This window comes from Diadema antillarum, unplaced genomic scaffold (assembly GCF_040938485.1).
Source record: "Diadema antillarum isolate AM-2024a unplaced genomic scaffold, OU_Dant_1.0 seq00000931_RagTag, whole genome shotgun sequence".
NCBI lineage: Eukaryota > Metazoa > Echinodermata > Echinoidea > Diadematoida > Diadematidae > Diadema > Diadema antillarum.
Window position 1 is genome coordinate 1,671,244 of NW_027271782.1, and position 11,719 is coordinate 1,682,962.

The window sequence follows — 11,719 nt, forward strand, 5'->3', positions numbered from 1 at the left end:
CAATTATTTTGCATACAGATAAACAAACAAATAAACCAACACCGGCAAAACCATAACCTCCTTGGCGGAGGTAAAAATCCATGCAACTACTAACCCAGATGGAAGAAATGGTGTGAAAGGGGCGGCAATGATCCCTTTCAGTCGAAAGGATGACACTTCCTGCAAGTACGAGAATAAAATGTGAGAGATTAGAGGTAGGGTACACAATCGGAGGCTGTTACAATCTGTCATACCATATGTGACTGTGCACCTCAAAACGAACATAAAGTCGCACACACTGATTTTGCGTGAGGACTGAAAATAAGTGAAATGGGTCAACCTAGACGAACTTGACTTTTTCATATTTTCTGAAAGAGCGAGTCTTCTTTTACATTATGCTAAAATTTGGTATCGTAAAACGGGCAGGAAAGTGTGTTTTTTAGCAGTTTATCTCGAACATTTTTGGTAGAATAGTGTGATTAGGTGTGTCTTTAGAATCCTTTTTTCATTTCTGAAAAACCTTGTCCACACTCTTCACTTTCAACTCTAATAACTTTTGAAAAGATAGTGATACTGCTTTGAAAGTTGGCATTAATTATGGACAGAATGTGTCAATGAGGCATGCTTATTTTGACTTTAATTTGACAATCCCTTCATTGTTGTTACTCTGGTGGTTTACTTCCTGTTTTTTGTCCCATTCATCGCACAGCCAGCACGGTTTGGTAAAGATTAAGCGCTTGAATAGACACTGCACTTCAGAGCCTCTTTTCTCAGTTCACACTTTTCCTGAGTTTGTGCTTTCTTACTAATGTTTAGATAAGTTAGGAGAGTCCATTTGATTTGAGTTATACGTCATTTTAAAGCTGAAAGTCTGCTCTTTCAGAATATGGTCTTAACTAAAAATTTATGTTTGGTGACTTTTTGTTTGTTTTGAGGTGCAGGGTCACATATGCTCCCACATACACCCCCGAGAATGTACAGTTCGACCTTGATTATCCAGCCATGTTGGGACCGGCACTCATCCGGATAAGCGAATTGGCCGGATATATTAGACACAATGTTAATGTATATAGCTGCCGTCAAAGCTGCCATCCCAGTGCACTGGCAGCTAGGCAGGTACCATGTAGGTAGCGTACCCCACAACGGTGGTGTAATCTATGCTATGCTAGCCTGCACAAAATTGTAGTCCCTTCTTCACAAAAATAAAGAATATCTTGCAGGTAAATCGTGTGAGTTTTGTAGAAATCTTAATTGAGTTTAAAGTCACTGTTTTTTCTCAATTTTTGGGTGAAAAAAAAAAGTCCTTCATTGCGTGAACGCGTCCGGATAATAGAAGGAGGCCGGATAATCGAGGTCGAACTGTACTACCAAGACATATTACCAGCTGCTATGAATGGCTGTAGAATAGGTGAATGGCTGTAGAATAGGTGAAAAGCATCATACATACAGCATGTGACAAAAAAGCTCAAAAATCTACAAAAATTACATTTTAGGATTTTCTGTAATGGACCAAAATAGTCATTTGGGTTGACCTACTCAAATGTTTAAAGTTTGTCTTACCTGGGACGGTAAGCACTTCTCTACTTACTGTCAAAATTTGGTGGCTTTAAAATAAAACCAAAGTTGATGCATATCATTATCAGTTATTCTGGACCCATATTTCTTTCCCCAGGCACTGCTCAATTCACTGTGATTTTCATGATACTTCTGCACAGCACGCCCGAGTTACCCAAATCTTTAAATCTTCTCCCTTTTTTATGAAACTGCACCACTGTAAGCCAATGAATGTTGTACATGTATGAACTCAATCTTGAGGACAGTCACCGCTGATAATTAAACTGGGATTGAAATGAACAGGAACATTACTTGGATGTACATAAGTGACGCAAAATTTCCCAAGCAGGCTATTGTAAAGCAAGATATTTTGATGGCATGAAGTTTTCACAAATTGCCAATGGCATTCAACGCATGTATAGTGAAGACAAGAACTTTCATGGGCATTTAAGCTTCACAAATCCTGGCTCTTGCGAAATTCGCAAAACTAAAATGCATGCTAACATTTCCAGTATCACGGTATGTTTACTGCTTGAAGAGGAATGCATGCTGGTTGCAACAGGACACATCTCGACTTTACATTACCGAGGAATACAATTTCTAAAAGCAGTGGCAGATCCAGAGGGGGGTGCATCGGGCACGCGCCCCCACTTTACTTGTTGTTAAAACAAAAGAAATAAAAAGAAAAATATGAGATGAAACCCGGAAGTAGCACCAAAAATATTCTTTGCACCCCCCCTTCACGAAATTCCTGGATCCGAGTACAACATACATGTATGTAGAAATTTTGTCTAAAATTTATCTTACTACAGGAGGAAGCAGAATAAAAAGTAGTCACTGATATAGCAAGATATGTTGCCTTCTAATATGTTCAGACAGTGATCCTCCAGGACAGCTACGTAAAACCTCAAGGATAAGTTCTATAGGCCATAGGGTGCCAAGTTCAATGATGCCCCACAAAGCTTATTCTCAAAGTTAGCTTCTTGAGGTGAAGCATCACCATCTGAAGGTATAACTATTGAGACTAAGTACATTGTAATGTACAAATAATTATGATGAAATATTCAACTGTAGCAGAGAATTTCTTGCTGGATAATGCATTATGTAATCCATGCCCCACAATTCTCAAAGCTTCATTATTGAAGGTCTAAGACATTGTAATGTACAAATAATTATGATGAAATATTCAACTGTAGCAGAGAATTTCTTGCTGGATAATGCATTATGTAATCCATCAACTCAAACATTATTGGTCGACTACGTAACAGCCTCCATGCCCTCTAAAGCAAGGGACAACGGCTATAGTTTTCAAAGACTAACAAAACAAAATATCATTTAAGGACATACGGATATCAACTAGGTGTGTTGCAAACAGTTACTCTAAATACAACTGATAAGCTTTTGGAGTAGTGCTAGAAGACAGTCATGTCCTTTTTTTCTACAATGTAGTACAATAGGTTGATGAAACATGCTAGTTTTACAGTTGTGCATATCAACCCCACTTAATACATTGTAGGTCTATAAAAACAAAATTTGCTGCCAAAACTAAAACTAAAAAATAAATAAAATAGATAAATACAGATGTCTTTGATGAAGGTCTACAGACCACAATATACAGTCTGAGATTTAGTGACATCGCGTCAAGTGTGTTCAAGTTGTGGTGTGGTGTATTGGCCCCATGTAGTGAATTTTGTGAAGTATGTAGATGATCAAATATCAGATATTTGACTCATTTAATTGAGATAATGGCTTTTTAATAATGATCTGCACAAAGCTCTACTTATGGGATGTCCAAATCAAGTGGGGGCGACTGTACCTGATGAATTATCACAAACATTTTTGCAGAAGGCAAACAATACCAAGTACCATTACTTGATGTAAAATTGATACTTCAACTTGATAAAAAACATTTAATAAAAATCAAAGAAAAAAAAATCAAAACATTAGCATTGAAGAATTTTGCATTTTAAAAACACTGGGGCTAGGATCAATAATATGACTACATGTACACTGTACATGTATGTACAATGAACAGCCAACACTGAATACTGAAGTTCACATGACTTTAAAGGGAGTGTATAGTACTGGTTGAGGTGAGGATTCAGGTTCATAACATTCCTAAGTGAAATAATGAGAAGATTTGAGGAAAATTGGTTCTCAAATTGCTGAGAAATCCAAAAAAGTGATAATAAAGGCGACAGGCCACACCTTTTATTAGGATCTCTTTGTTTCACCTTTTGCTTGGTTATCTCAGCCATTTCAAAACTGATTTTCATCAAATAAACTTTTGATACCCCTTAGAATTGCATGCTCTTTGACATCTCATAGAATGGTTTCTGAATATCTCGCAAAATATCAAAAGCTAAATCCTTGCCTCAACCAGAACTGTACATCCCTTTTAATATAAAGACTCTCTAGATGCTCACTATGATTAATCAATTAATAAAATTAATATAACATTGTTTCATAAACTATAACAATAACATAGCAGCAGTAGTATGCACAGCAGTAGTCATAATAGTACAGTAGAAAAAAATGATAGCAACATAACAATTAAACTAAAAATGATATGTAGAAAATGATAATATAGCAAACAAGATGTTTGATATTTAAATCAAAATTATGACATTCTTCTCTGATGAATCCATTGAGAAGGTGTAGATATATTTTGGGTTGTCTGGACTGACATGAAATCAAATTTTCAGTGAGAACAGAATGAAATAACAGCGCCATTTCATGAAAACTTGATATGATCGCAACTCTTGCAATTGTCATGATAACGGTAAGAATCCAGCTTCCTGATTGTGTGTTGGCACTGGAAGTTGCTATTCCAGCAGGAGTTACTATCCTCACATTTTTTATGGAACAGGGCCCTGTATATATATTCTTTGCAAAGAGGAAGTTTGGGTGTATCCCACAATGTTGACCAAAGGAGTAGGCCTATTGTTGTTCACTTAACCCTAAAAAGACTGGGCTATTTTGGTAGCTCGAAAGACTGGGGGGGGGCCTAAAGGGCCCCCCCCTTAAGATCTCGGCCGTGGATCGCGCGATCGCCGCGGAAATTTGCACAATGGTAGTGTGCGATGTAATCTACAAGATCGTATATTTAAATTTTCCAAAATAGTCTTCTTTTATTTTATTTTGATTAATTATGCTAATTTATGCAAGAAATCAGACTTTTTGATCTAAATCAGTAAATAAAGCTCCAAAAGTGTTCATTTTTGGTCTAGATATTCTTTGTGGCATTCTTAGCAAATGTACTTGAAAAAAAAATTCGGTATCAAAATTAATTTCTTATTTATTTTATTGTTTTATGAATTTCTTATGTATTTCATTGTTTTTACGACATTTTGTTTTTGTTTTTTTTCCAGCAAAATTTGTGGCAGACCCTTTTTGAAGTATAATACTACTAAAACAAATTGATTTTAGCCATTGAGAGTAAAAATAAGCATACATGAACCATGTGGTAAAACTCAATTTGTATTGACTTTGTACACAAAATCACATTTTTGAGCCATTTTCGGTCTCACGTGCATGTACAAAAAGTTATGTAACTTCAGAACCGTACCCCCGGGCGTCACAAATTTGGTGTCAAAATGTGCGGGAAACTCGAAAGAAAAAAGTCATAGAGCATCGCGGCGAGAGCATTGCGTGTTGCTGAGTAATCGCGCGAAATGTCGAGGGGGGGCCTTTTAGGCCCCCCCCCCCCCAAGTCTTTTTAGGGTTAAATCTGAAACCATTGAGGCACAAACAAAGCTGGTACCGGTACCTATATGGTTGCACTTTACATGACCTTCAGGATTATACTTTGGAAGAGAGAGAGAGGGAAAAAATAGCAGAAATATATTGACCAGAAGCACTGAAGCGAACTAAGCCATATACGATGAATGGAGGTATTCACTATCCTGTTTAAAAAGGGTGTAATTAAATTGTACGTTACTGCATAGCAAAATTTTACCTTGGATGCACTTTAACATCATGGAAAATTCTCCCTATTGCATCTACAGCTGTATACATGTATTATGGTAAACTGTAGAAATCAAACAGCGCAGAAAATGCAATGAAAATTGCAATTTGTTTTGCGACAAGAATGACACACAAAAAAAGTAAGTGCTGGTAAGAGAACACCGAAACCATATTTAAGATGGATACAATTTGGCTATAAGCAGAATATTTCAACACATTCAACTCACCTTAGCATTGGATCCCATAATTCTTCTCAAATGCGGCTTCTGTGCATTCGCAACAGTCTGAACGGGAGCCCTGTTGGAATTATCACACACTTCTTCCTTAAGTTATGTCTGGGAACCTGTACGGTAATCTGCCGATTGTCTGAGTGTGCAATGAAAGATCCAATTTCCTCAGTAACGCTGAAACCAGTGAAGCATGAAAGGGATGAGAGGGGAACACAACAAATGTAGAAAAGGTTAGAAGCATTACCTACTTTGTAGAAACATAAATTTGTGAACCATGTGTGTTAACATCACTAACATCTTAGATCAAGACAATTAAGAAGTATTTAATTCATGACAAAAACAGATCAATTAAACACCAAGAAAGACAATGTCATTACTTTTTTTTTAAATTATCACTGTGAATTGCTATCAAACATAAATAATTCAAAGGAAGAAAAGGCAAAGAAACAAAATTCTAACACCCTGACAGGTAAATCAGGGCATAACAGTACAGTGCTGCTTTGTATCTGGAGAAATATGGCCCAAATTCACAAAGGTACAGTCTTCAATCAAATTGCCATAGTTTAAAACTAAAACAAACATATCCACACAAAGGCATATTTTCCATTTCCATATGAGTGTCAGTATGCACTTTTGGGTATTGAACAAGACATTATATAGGCCTACAATGTGTTGTGCCCATTTACACAATCACATGTGCATATTTCCTGAACCAGATTTAAACTACCCTTCTTATCACTTGTAGCATATGGATTTGCAGATGAGCTTTGTAACCTTGGCATAAAAATAATGACCAGTCCTCCAGTGGCTCTGATGAAAATACACTAAAATAAGAAAAAAAAAAAAAAAGAAACTGGTATCTAAGGTGAATTATATTTGAAGTGCCAAAACAGCTGTATGAGGCACTCATGATCCAGGAATTCCACTGCCCACAGGATTTCCGGAATTTATTGGTGACCTGCCAGCCTTTGTCTATTGTGTATATGTGGTAACTTTAACTGGTCAACTTGGCTGGGGGGTTCATAAACGGGATTCTTTTCTTCTACTATAATTCCATGACCTTCCCATTTTCCATTACAATTTGAATATTGCGACCACTAAAAAGTGATTCTGAGAAGCATAAAACAATCTTTCACTACCCTAAGCTTCTACGACTTTTCCAGGCCAGGAAAAGTGTTTTTGAACATCCACTTACTTTTCAATCTATTAGCTGTTAATGCTGGAACCCCACAGTAAAGGGCTGATTTCACCGGAGCATGTGAAAGATTTGCAAAGGATGTTAATGTCAATAAAAGTGGCAAAGTCCAACATCCATATTAGGTGTACAAAACTGTATGTAGTCTGCAAAAGATTGCCAAACCAGCGCTGGGGTTTGGTCGAGGGTATTGCTTTTAGCTTGGCAGGAATTTCGAAATCTTTTGACATTTCTTGGGAAAATTTACTACATTCTGGGTTGTGACTAGCTCATGATCTGTTTTTGAACATGTCTTGAAAGCCTCATCAAGTGCACATGACCTACATATGACATGCCCTCTAGTCAAAAAATCATGAAACTGTGGACAGTGAAGCTCATCATCAGTTGGAAATTTTGTAGCATTTACAGTCCCAACAGTAGACCTCCCCATTCACACTGCAATGTAAAATCATCCTATGGCACTACAGAAATATTGCAAGCTTTTGTGACTTAAAAGTGTACACAGGTTTGACTAGAGAAATTGCTGCATGTTGCTATGATTACGACAAAATTTATAATCAGTAACGTGACCAGTTGACTGTGCATTCTCTGTGTGGCTATGGAGTGTAATCTTGATTTGTTGCTTTCTCCTTGAGATCATTAAAAGCAAATTTCATTCCCATCTTGTTTTATATCTTTCATGAAAGAGTATTGAATCCAACTTGATGGGATATGATTGAGTCTAAGAATCACTGAGTTCACACAATTGAGAACTTGATCACATCTTGTACAAAAAATAAATAAATAATTTATATATTATAGACATAGATATACACATAATAATGAGGCTTGGGCCGAAACAGACTGTCCAGCTACAATGTATAAGTTACTAATAAAGCAACGCCTTCCACCTACTATGTACAGTGTATATATTGTTGGCTCCTATATAGTTGAGCACTGTCAGCCATATTGCAGTTCACACTCTACTTACGTATAATTTTCTTTTCATTACTGACATGTTATACATATGTTGAGAGGAAATTATTTATTGCCTTCTGAAAGAGAGTGCTCTTTTATTAAATGCTATAAACATGAAAATATATGGTAATCTATTTACAAATTCTTTATATTTCAGCTGCCAAGACATCATGGACTTCTGTAGCCTTGATAATCAAGTGATGATGGCTCATGGACGTAACCAAAACTGTAAAAATGTATAATTTTGAACAAACTTTCTGCTTTTCCCCCATAATTGTCAGTTGTGTACCTTTACCGGGGATTTGTTTGCATACTGCATTCTACATCTATGTATTATATTGCCCTTTAAATGTTTGACGAGAGAGAGAGAAAAAAAAAGCACACAACTAAAATAACCAACAGCCTTGTACCTTGATCAATGACTTGTCAACTATTCACATCTTTAATTTGCAAACACTTAGCTACACTGCATGAACACTCAGCTTGATAATTTTTGAGATTGTTTAAAAACAGTGCATGTGATTATAATGTTATGTAACACATTGTTTGCATCCTTGAGACAAATTACCTAGGCGACAAGAAATGTCTCATTGTTTTACACGCAGTTTGCAAACAGTTGGCTGTATGAATTGTGCAATGCAGGAAAGCCTACTTCCCATATTAACCTCATGGTGTGATGGACTCTGATACACCTCCCTGGGAAGTGTGTCATAAATGATTTAAGATGCACAATTTTGAAAGTTAAGATCAGGTTATAATTGTATCGTAATCATACCACAGTTATGCCATGTAGATATCATAACATATTTGTTTTTAGTGTATGATCAATGTATTGATTATACAAGCTCTAGTGTTCCGCATTGGTGACCAAAGTTGTACCTGAGAACTATGAAGTTTATAACTGTGACCTTTTTAATGTATATTCTTGATGAAAGATATTGCACGAAAGATATACACTCAGCAAAAAAAGAAAGTAAACACTTTTTCCAGTTAATATTTTTCATAGAAGATTTTGATAAAAATCAGTGTGTCATATACCAGGGCTCGACACTAACTTTATTTTTCGGTGGCCCGATGGGGCCACCAAAATCATCAATTTCAAATTTTTGGTGGCCCGAAAGAAAAATTTGGTGGCCCGAAAAAAAAAATTGATAAAAGTCAATTTTTTTTTTTATTAAGTCGCACACTCACAGCATGCATTTATGCATTTCCGGCGCAAAAAGTTACGAATTTATTGACACACTTTTCAAAAAAATTTGGTGGCCCGAGGTGGGCCACCAAATTTGCCCTTTTCTGAAATTTGGTGGCCCGACTTTCATTTTTGGTGGCCCCGGGCCACCGGGCCACCGTTAGTGTCGAGCCCTGCATATACCATATCAAAAATTATTCAATTGGCTATCAACCTGGTAGGTTTATACAAAGAGAAATTTTATGCATGAGTGAACACATTCGTTTTTGTCTTCCAAGGCAGAAAAGTAAAAATTGCAGAATTGGACACTATCAATTGAAATTCATTTGCAAATGCCCTCCAAGATAGGAATGATAACAAAAGACCAATTTAACGCAATGGAAGACATGAATGAAACAGCAGAAATAAGTTTCCGTTCCCTTGTTTCCCTTTATATTCAAAACAAAAACATAGTGGGGAAACTGAAGGTGGAACATAAGCATTTTCCATTAATTCAAACTTTAAATGACATGGAGTAAACCGTAAAGGTGATAAAATCGACAGAATTTCTTCATTTTACCTTTTAATTAAGGAATTTAAGAATGCACGAGACAAATTCAAGAACCAAATATTATTTCAAATTTTCTTAATTTGGAATAACGTTTCAAATTTAACTTTCTTTGTTACCATAATTTTTCTCTTATGTCTTTTGACTGCGGATTTGACAGAAGATTTTTCATTTTCCTCCATTATTTTTTGCCTTTCTTTATCTTTGGAGGGTCACAGAGACATTATTGAGATCAAGGGTTGATTTTTGCAAATTAATTTGCATTTCTATTGTGTTGAATTTGTCTTTTGTTCTCATTATCATATGGAAGAGCAAATACGCTTGAATAACAATTACTTGTCCATTTGCAATTTTTACTTTTGCGCCTTGGAAGAGAAAAACAAATGTGTTCACTCATGCATAAAGTTAACATTCTCATTGACCTACTAGGTTGATAGCTAATTAAATTACCTTTAACATGGTATATAAAACACCATTTTCAGCCAGTTAGTCCATGAGAAAGATAAACCTGAAAAAGTGTTTACTTTCTTTTTTTGCTGAGTGTAGGACCTATTATGATAGATACACTGAAAAACTGAATCTAGAGTAAAAATAACTCAATAACGGGGGTGACACTGGAGTGCTTCTTTAATATCGTATCAATTTTATGAATCTGTTCCATGAATCTTAATTTCATTGCATACTAATAGTACCCAGTAATAGACTGCACATGATATTGCATGATGAATTTTTCATAAAGGGATACCACAGTGCAAGTTGCAACCAACAAATATTTGGGAAAAATTGCAAAATATTACGTACTGTATCAGCCCATTCCCTTCACAAGAACGTTTGCAAAATTTTCAACACTTATTTATAAAGTTTAATGATCATACTACAAGGCTCCTATTCGTATCAGATATAAATTTTCTATAATGAGCAATCCTGGGTTTTAGGGGGCTAAATTATTTCAGAATAACTTCGACAGCACAGCAATATTTAATTTACCCCCGCTAAAATTGAAAAAAAAAAGGTGATAGGGTCTTACGTATCAAGTAATAATTCTGATTATCAAAATTCCGGTGGCTTTACGCTTTAGAGTTTTAGGGTTAGGGTTTCTAGGGTTAACCCTGGAGCGATCCTTGTACACACTCGCATTTGCATTCGGGCTGGTCGCAGTTACACACACAGTTGGTAGGGCAGGTAAAGGGCTAGCTAGTTAGGGGTATTAAACCTCAGGTTGCTCCTGGAGCATTCGCGCTGGTTGCAGTTAGGTTTAGGGGCTGTGCTGATCGAAGTTAGAAGCCTATCAAAATGATTTAGCCCCCTAAAACCCAGGATCTTCACTACAGCTTTGGGTGTTTTCTAACAAAGAGGGTAGGAGAGTTGATCGTATTACCGGACGCTTTTTTTTTTTTTTTTTTTTTTTGCTCTGAATTCCGTACTTAGAGGACAAAATTTCAGCAAAAAATTACATGAGTTATTCACTAAGTCTTGAAAATTAGAAATTTGGCAAAATTTTGAAAATTACTCCCTCCGATTTTTGGAAAATAGACTTTAAATATACCCCTCTCCAAAAAGTTGTCTTTTTGCGCGGCGCAAAATCAGATTATAATTCCGGACACGATTTTTGCAATGAAATAATCAACGTCTTTCGCACTTATTCTATAAATCATCATACACATTCTCACCGAGCGGACGACAAAGAAAAAAAAAAAATTACCGCTGGACCTGGTAGCCCAACCCCAAAGCCAAGGCTAGCGTTAGATTTTCTTGTGCGAAAGGGGAAGTGTCCCTGCAGTGAGTGCAGGGGGGAGCAGCCCCTAGCGGCCTAGGCTAGCCGCCCGGTCTCAGCCGAGTACGACTACGAGTGCTGTTCGTGGCTCAACAGTCAGCAGGTTGATTGCGTAATCAAGACGGACTACCGTCTGCCAGCGCCAGTATTGTCTACTATACCGGTAATATAATTCATCTTCGCGTAACTTACCTCTGCCAGTTTTGTTTTTACTCTCTGCCGAACAAGTCGAGCAAATCGTACGACACCCTCTTCTTCATAAACTGGTCTCAAACGAGAATAGGCATACGAGGTACGATTACATTTTCTACGATGATGTGTACGTCCT

At 36.6% G+C, this 11,719-nt stretch overlaps 1 long non-coding RNA gene across 1 annotated transcript; it reads right to left on the minus strand.

Moving 5' to 3' along the window:
- Window positions 1–87: 87 nt before the first annotated feature.
- On the minus strand, window positions 88–11,719 carry LOC139741455 (uncharacterized). The gene is made up of 3 exons (XR_011711623.1): window positions 11,584–11,719; window positions 5,727–5,903; window positions 88–159 (listed from the first exon to the last, which is right to left on the minus strand). It is a non-coding gene; the product is annotated as an uncharacterized lncRNA (long non-coding RNA).